Raw genomic sequence first — 8,645 nt, 5'->3', positions numbered from 1 at the left:
ACACTGGATAAAGAATTTCTTCAGTTACATTCGACTTTTGCCAGATTATAAATATGTAACCGTAAACATGAACCATGGCAAAAAATTATTTCCAATTATAATGTAGAGGATGCTGCGATTCAAACTTTAAACACGTTTTCTTCTTGTGCACAACATTTTGTGTGTTGGTATCAAATAATATGGAATTTTCTTGGCGTAACTTTTTTCTAAAAATTGATCTAATTTTATTTTTTCTTCTATTAGAATTGATTTTGACGGCAAAAACTGATTTATGATATCAAAAATTAAGATTGATTTTTAATAGAGACACAACATTTCTGAATCACTCAGTTTTTTTTCCAATTATTTGATTTATCCCCTTAGCCGTATTGAAAATTATACTACTGATGGTGATCATTGAAAATAGCAGCTTGAATGAAGATTGTAATAAAGGTTAAGCTTTTTCGTGCGCTTGTGTATAATTTTCTCAACGACTAGAACTTTCCTCAACCAACAATGTATATGCACCACATAATCAGACGAACGCATCCAAAGATAAAGATGAATGAATAATGGAATTAATGAATGAAAATATTAATAAACAGACAGCAAAAGCTGTGCAAAGTATTAGCAAAATCTGAATCACAATTTAATACGAAATTTTGTTGCGGAAAGTATGATAAGTCTATAGTGTTTCATCAAAAATTTGAAGAGCTTCTTGATCGAATATGTAATCTTGAAACTGCAAAGTTTCATTGTGGTATAGCTTCCAACTAAAAGAAAGTTCGAAAGATGTGAAGATCGTGCTTAAACGTTTTCCAATACACGATAACTCGGACGATTCATGCTGCTAATTACGAAATTTTAAATCAACCAGTAATGAAAAAGTACTCCTAATAAATCCTATGCATCCGGGAGCCCCGAGCTTTCGACGCTTCATATAGCATTTAAAGTACCTGAACATTTTCAAAGCAACATAAGGTTAGTTACTATATCTGACAAAATCAACTCATCAGTCCGGATTTTCACTTTCTTCGCAAACGAAAATCATTTCCAATAATTCCGACAATGACACCCCCGAACGACGAATAAATGTCCGGCATGCTCATAAATCCTGCGTTCCGCATTTGATGTAATATTTAGTTCTTTCTCTTGCGAGTTGACATTACCATACCGAATACCAGACAGTCGGTGGCAGGAAGGAGAAACTTCGTACGTAGGGTGCTGCCTGTCCACAAAAGCAAGTATGTAGTACAAATTGCTTTTGTGGACACTTTCCATTTGCCATGTCGATGTCGGTTTATGGATGAAAATCGGTTATCGTTAATCCAGTCAAAGCCAAGTAGTAATAAAACAGAATACCAATCCGTAGCGGACAGCGTGCACGTTCCTCCGCGTATCGCGAGTAGGTTCGATTGCGTTATGTTGCTCGCTTAACAAAATACTGAGGATTTCTTCGAGATATTAAATACGATAAATTTCAACGTGTGTTGATTTTTGACCAGGAATCTAAGGATATTTTTTTTAATTTTCCACTCATCCACCATATTATCGCAGATATGGCGACAATTGAAATGCTTATGGAAATGTCGTTCCGTTCAAAAACACTTTCGTTTCCATAAGGCCAGCAATATCTTCCGAATACTGGGAATGGAAAATGTCACTTAAAAGTGTTATATTCAATCAGCTGATCGTTTCACAAAGAACATACCTGAAATCATACACTCCGTACAATCCGTCATTTTCTTGTGAAACCGCAAGCATATAAAAATCAACGGTGGCGGCGGTGAAACACAGCGGGACACAGCTCTAAATAAAATGTGCGCAATCGATCAGGCTTTCAGCAAAAAATAGACAACGCAAATCGGTTGAGAAGGCTCCATTCTATAGCTACATAACTCTTACTAGATCCAAATTGGTCCAGTTCCCCGTACAGAATTTTGTAAAAATGGTTAAATTTTGTAAAAATAAAAAAAAAATTGTGCGAACTACCGAATTTTGTAAAAACAATTTTTTTTGTGAAGATTAAATGTTTTTGTGAAATTTAAGAAACTTACACAAATTACAAAATTTGGCTAAATCAGAAAATTTTGCAAAAATTACGAAATTTTACGAAAATTTTTGAGATTTTGACAATATATTATATACGGAGCTTTGTATATATTACGGAGCTTTGTAAGAATTACAAAATTTTGAAAAATTCTCAAAATATTGTAAAACTAGAAAAATATGGTGGAAATTACGAAATCGATTGACTAGTAAATGTGGTGTTTATTATTACTTGATAATTACATGAATATTGCTTTTTCTTGCGAAAACGGTAATTTCTTAGTGAACGAATAAATTTGTTTTAGTTCGATTATAGAGATTTTAAACTTAAGGAAATTCGCCCCTTTCTTTGGGATAGAAAAATCAACAATCGATTTACCAACTACACCATGTCTGCCCCTTTGATGTGGGACACTGCCATAACAAACTAAGGAAACGCACCGGTGTTTCCAAATTTCGAGAAACATCGTTAATTAAGCTTTAAAACAAATCCTGTAAATTTGGTTCAGTTTGTTTGAATAGAAAAAAACTTATCCTGAAAAAATAGGGTGAAAGTATAAATGTGGGACACACAATAATGCAAAAACTAAAGCTACGTCGTTCGACGTTTTTCTAAGTATCCCTTTAGGTTGCCCTATGTATTATACATGTATCGAAAGGACATATTCTGCTGAACAAAAATGTAATAAGTTTAGCTGCTACTACCTGCTACTCTGCAAACTGTAGCCCCTCAAAGTTAGAGTAAAAACAATCGTAAACCCTTAAACGGTCATAAATCCTTAAAACGAAGAGATAGCGAGTTAGAATGTTCCGCCAAAAATGTATTTTTAAAGCATCTACAACTTTCCTGAATATTGCAAAACTGCCAAAAATCAAATAAAAAAGTTATAGCAAAAAAAATTGTTTTTAAGCGGGTCTGTCGACATTAGAGCTTTTTTCTCATTAGAAATAGACATTTGGGATCTTCAACTAATTTTCTCCAAAAAAGTTTCTCAACAAACTTCCCATAGATGAAAAAGTTATTTTTTTCATTCGAGTACCCCTTAAATTAAAATTTGCTATCATTAGATTAAAATGCTTAAAAATTAACGAAACCTTTCTGAAGATATCGAAGTGCTACAACTAATAGTTTCGTTTCAAATATCAATGTCCGGCTTTTTTTTATTCCGTCCCACTCAGGGTTGTTAATACGATACATTTTTCACGATAATTTATCGGCGTTACTCGTTAACGATAATGTATCGTCATCGGAAACTCCGTTAACGATAATGTATCGTCGTATTCATCGTCATCGTCGGTTCATCGGTTATCGCGATACATTTTGCGTTACTTTCCCGTTTATTGGAGTTGAAGTTAATGCGGTTAACTTTCAATTTTTTAGAAATAAATACCTATTGAAGGACTTGTTGTTGGCAGATGAAAATCAATAGTTTTGGACATTTTCTATGCACAGCGGAGTCCGACGATGCGTCAAAATGAATTTTTTCAACTTTTCGGGCAAGTGTATTATATTGAAGGGAAAGTTGTTGCCAGTTGAAAATCAATAATTTTGGACATTTTAATACGCAGAAGGTCGATGTGTCAAACTAGAATTTTTTCAACTTTTCGAGTAAGTTGGTTCACAGAAGAGTCCCAAGTGCACAGTGTTTCCAAGCGGCAAAATGTGATCAAAATTGTTTTGACCGTGAAGAAAACAAATTTTGAGCTATTGTGAAATTGTTGTGTAATTATTTTTAGCGCGCAAAAACATATTTTGAAGAAACTACTAAACCACTGTTATTAGACCATTCACAATTTAATTTAAACTAGAAGATTTTGGATTTTAAAAAGGACATGCATATTTCCAATGTTTGATTTCCTTTTCTAGTTGGGAAGCTTTTAGACCCCTCCTCCGTTTCTTCTCTCCACTATGTTACAAGATGCTTCATGCTTTCTTCCTTTACCCTTAAATATGTAGTGTAATTTATGAACGGCCTCATAATAGAGTTTTAGTCGTTTTTTGAATAAAGTGAAAACCCGTTTTTATCAGCCCCTAGGCGAATTTTATGCTGATAAAACGATGACATTGACAAAATCGGCTCATATTTTTTTCTGGTTTTGAAGAGACGAAGTCAAAACGCAAACCTGGACTAACATATTTTTTTCTTTCTTTTAATAAACCGCAGTGGTTAAAATATTCTTCTTTAGTTCCTCGACAAAGCCTCATAACCCGTTCTGATTATTTAGTAAAAATTTCCCTTAAAGAGGGATTACAGTACAGTATTATTATTTTTGTATATTTTGCATCTCTAAGATAAGAAAAATATGCTAAAGAATGAATTTACTCGAATTTGACTTGAAAGTAGACTAGAGCCCACCAAACGATTTTGATAGTGTTTGTTTTACAGATTCGTATTGGTCGTCGTCTGCGGAAAATTGCGGTCGTAAGAGATACAAATAAACTTACATTACAAAAATTCTGTATTTTCTTATGCTGAACAAAATCATGCGACATTTTGAAATTCTACAAAATTACCAGGAAAAGTTTTTTTTTTAAAGTCACATAGTCTCTTCAGCGAAGTTAATACTTAAGATATTCTCAACAACTTTGCCAAATAACGTTTTTTTTTTATTTTCATAAATGACCAAACAAAAACTTGCTTCACAGCTTTAGAGGGATTAATCACCCAACTAAAACCTTTTAAATGCAAAAAAATACAAATAAACTTTGCTGAAGTCACTATAGCTAAAAATGTATTTCGTGGTTCAATGAATTTCTTTCACCTTTTTGCCACTTTGGAAACACTGGGCACTGGTGGATCCTCCTGTGAATTGAAAATGTCCAAAACTATCGATTTTCAACTGCCAACAACCTGCCCTTCAATATAAAAAGTTCGCGATAAGTTAAAAAAAATCTATTTTGACGCACCGACGGTATATTGAAAATACCCAAAGCTATTGATTTTCACTTACCAATAACTTCTTCAATATAATAAACTTTCCCCAAAAGTTAAAAAAATCCATTTTGACACATCGTCGAACCCCCTGTGTATTGAAAATGTCCAAAACTATTGATTGTCAACTGCCAATAACTTTCCCTTCAATATAAAACTCTTGCGAAAAGTTGACAAAAAATTCCATTTAGACACATCGTCGGACCCCCCCCCCCCCCCCCCCTGTGCATATAAAATGTCCAAAACTATTGATTTTCAACTGCCAACAACATGTCCTTCAAAAGTTATTTTTTTCGAAACATTTGAAAGTTTACCGCATCAACTTCAACTCCAATAAACGGGAAAGTAACGCAAAATGTTTCGCGATAACCACCGATGAATTATCGACGATGACGATGAATACGACGATACATTATCGTTAACGGAGTTTCCGATGACGTTGACGGGTGGTTAACGTTATCGACGATGACGATTAATTATCGATTAACAACCCTGCGTGCACCGTCGGAAATTTTGTAAACATTTCAAAATGTTGCAAAAATCATAAAATTTTGTAAAAATTACGAAATATTGTAAAAATTGCGAACTTTTATATGTACTACAATGCTTTGTAAAAATTACAGAATTTTGTAAAAGTTTCGACATTTTGTAAAATTATGAAATTTTGTAAAAACTACTGAGCTTTGGAAATATTACGTACTTTTGCAAAAGTTACGTAATTTTGCAAATTTTACAAAATATAGTAAAAATTACTACATTTTTTACAACACGAAATGTTGTAAAAATTTTGAAAAAAATGCAAAATATGGTAAAATTTATAAATTTTGTAAAAATTTCGAAAAATGGCAAAATTTTGTAAACATTTCTAAATTTTCTGATATTACAGAATTTTATAAAAACCTGAAAACCTTGAAAAAATTAAGAAATTTTGTCAAATATAAGAAATTTTGTCACAATCAAGAATTTGTGGAAAAATTACGAAATTTTTAAAAATCACGGAATAATAAAAATTGCGAAATATTGTAAAAAAGGAAAATTACAAAATTTTCTCAAAATTAAGAAATGTAAAACAAAATTTTGTAAAAAATTCAAAATGTTGTGAAAATTAAAAAATCACGAAATTTTATAAAATTTGCGAAATTTTATAAAATTAACGATAGTTTGTAAAAATTACAGAATTTTGTAAAACTTACAAAATTTTTGAAAAATCATAAAATTTTGTAGAAATTACGGTAATTTGGAAAAATACGTTATTTTATAAAACTCGAAATTTTGTATCTATTACAAAAAATTGAAAAAATCATTAAATTTTTAAAATACACGAAATTTTGTAAAAATTTTGGAAACGTTTTGATAAAAATAAGAAATTCTGTAAAAAATATATAATTCTATGAAAATTTCGAAATATTACGAATTAATTTTGGGAAAAAAATACAAAAATATATAAAAATGACAAAACCTTTAAATAATCACGATTTTTTTATTAATTACAAAATTTTGTAAAATAATATAGTTTTGCCAAAAATGCAAAATTTTGTAAATATTACAATATATTGTAAAAATTACTAAATTTTGGAAAAAGTTCGAAATTTTGCAAAAATGGTGAAAATTTAATAAAAATTTAAAAATTTTGTAAAAATTTTGTAAAAATTTCAAAATTATGTAAAATTACAAAATTTTGAAAACATTACTAGATTTTGTAAAATGTTTGTAAAAATAAATTACGAAATTTAGGAAAAAAAATACTAGATTTTGCTGGAAATATAAAATTTTGTAAAGATCACGAAATTTTGTAAAACACCCATATGTACCCCAAACATTAATATTGACAAGCAAAATAGTAGATGATCGTCAATTTTCAGGATCCCTACATGTATTGGCTGTGTATGTGTAGATTAGACTAGACAAAACCAGAATTGCGAATTTTTTTAGGAAATACAAAATTTTCATAAGATTTACATTCTGCAAAAAATACAAAATTTTGTAAATATTATCTGCAAATCTGCAAAATTTTGTAAGTTACAAATTTTTGTAAAATTACGAAATTTAAAAAAAAATTAAAATAGTTTTCAAAAATTACAAAATTTTGTAAACATTACGAGATTTTGTAAATATTGCGAAATTTCATAAGAAGTATAGAATTACGATATTTTGAATAAATTGCAAAGTTTTGTTAAATTACGAAATTTTGTGAAAACTACATTTTTTTTAAACAATTAAAGATTTTGGAAATAATTACGAAATTTTGTAAAAATCACACAATTTTGTAAAAATCACACAATTTCGTAAAAATCACACAATTTTGTAAAAATCACACAATTTTGTAAAAATTGTAACATTTTGCAAAAATTTACTAAATATTGGAGAAATCACGAAATTATTGAAAAAATTACGCAATTATTTAAATTTTTTTTGAAAATTAGGAAAGTTTGTATTGCAATAATTACGAAATTTTGTCAAAATTACCGTTGTGTAGCTGAATGTACGTAACTTCTGCGAGTTTAAGCTTCATTTTAACTTTAACCAGTTGTTTCACCTACTGAACTGTGGTTTTAGTTAACCCGTAGTACGGGCAATTTTGTTTCCTTTGGCGCTTATTTCACTGCGTACCCGAGGGAACCATACAATGCTGTATGTGCACTCGATATAAAGCAAAGCGCTGGCTTGCTTCGCTGGTGCCTAAAGCGTACACACTTAAAAATATTACATCTCGCAAGATGCACATAAAACGAGCGTCACAATTCACTTGAATTTACATTCAAGAACGTGTAAAAATGCGCTTTGTACACAATCTCCATCTCCATTCAACCGAGTTCTACGTCAAAAGAGACACAATATTTTATTTCACATGTCGAAACATGTGAAATTCAGCAAAATACGTCGCAATGTTGTTTACATCAAATGTAATTTTCATTTTTTCTAAGTGTGTAGCGATTTTTTGCTTCTGGTTTGTACGAGGTCAGAAGATTGACTTATTTTTTGTATTTTCTTGTATTTTATCTAAGTAAGCACTAAACATGATGACGTAGCGTTATATCTGCTTTAAATTTGCATATAGAGCAGGCCCTTTATTCCGATTTAATGCTGTTATAATGCTAGAAAACACGAAATATTGTGCTATTACTGTGCAAAATTTGGCAGTTTGTTGTCTGCATTACTAACGCTGTTATTGAGCACCAATATAGAACTGTCAAAATCGAAAGCCTGCTTTCTGAAATGCTCGTGCTTTTAGACAGCTTTGATGGGTTATCAATTTACGCAATGATTCAGCGTAGCTTTTTTATGTTTTCTTTCCAGAATGATAAACAAAAAGAAATGTTCAATGTTTAGAACTGTAATTTATACAATCTTCCAATGAAAAATGATGGATAATAGCCTAAGAATATAAATTTAATTTTTTTGCAATTTTCTTTCTAGAAAACGCATTTTTTGTCAGAGCCGTCCAATAAGAAAAGTACACACTTCAAGTTCGATAGATTCAAGATTCAGCTGTTTTTTTTTTTAATTACTATGGTGCCACTTGTTCGCCCTTGTTGGGCTATTTCGAAAAAAAACTATATTTTCAAAATTTAAGAAGCTTTCCAGATACCTGATTCGCTGCCAGAAACAGCCTTATAACCCTTAGCAGCCCAGGCAGATTTATGCAAGTATACTGCCGGACCAGCCTAATTAGGGGCAAATCAA

This window comes from Topomyia yanbarensis, chromosome 1 (genome assembly GCF_030247195.1).
Source record: "Topomyia yanbarensis strain Yona2022 chromosome 1, ASM3024719v1, whole genome shotgun sequence".
Taxonomy (NCBI): Eukaryota; Metazoa; Arthropoda; class Insecta; order Diptera; family Culicidae; genus Topomyia; species Topomyia yanbarensis.
This window is presented reverse-complemented; position numbering follows the sequence as displayed.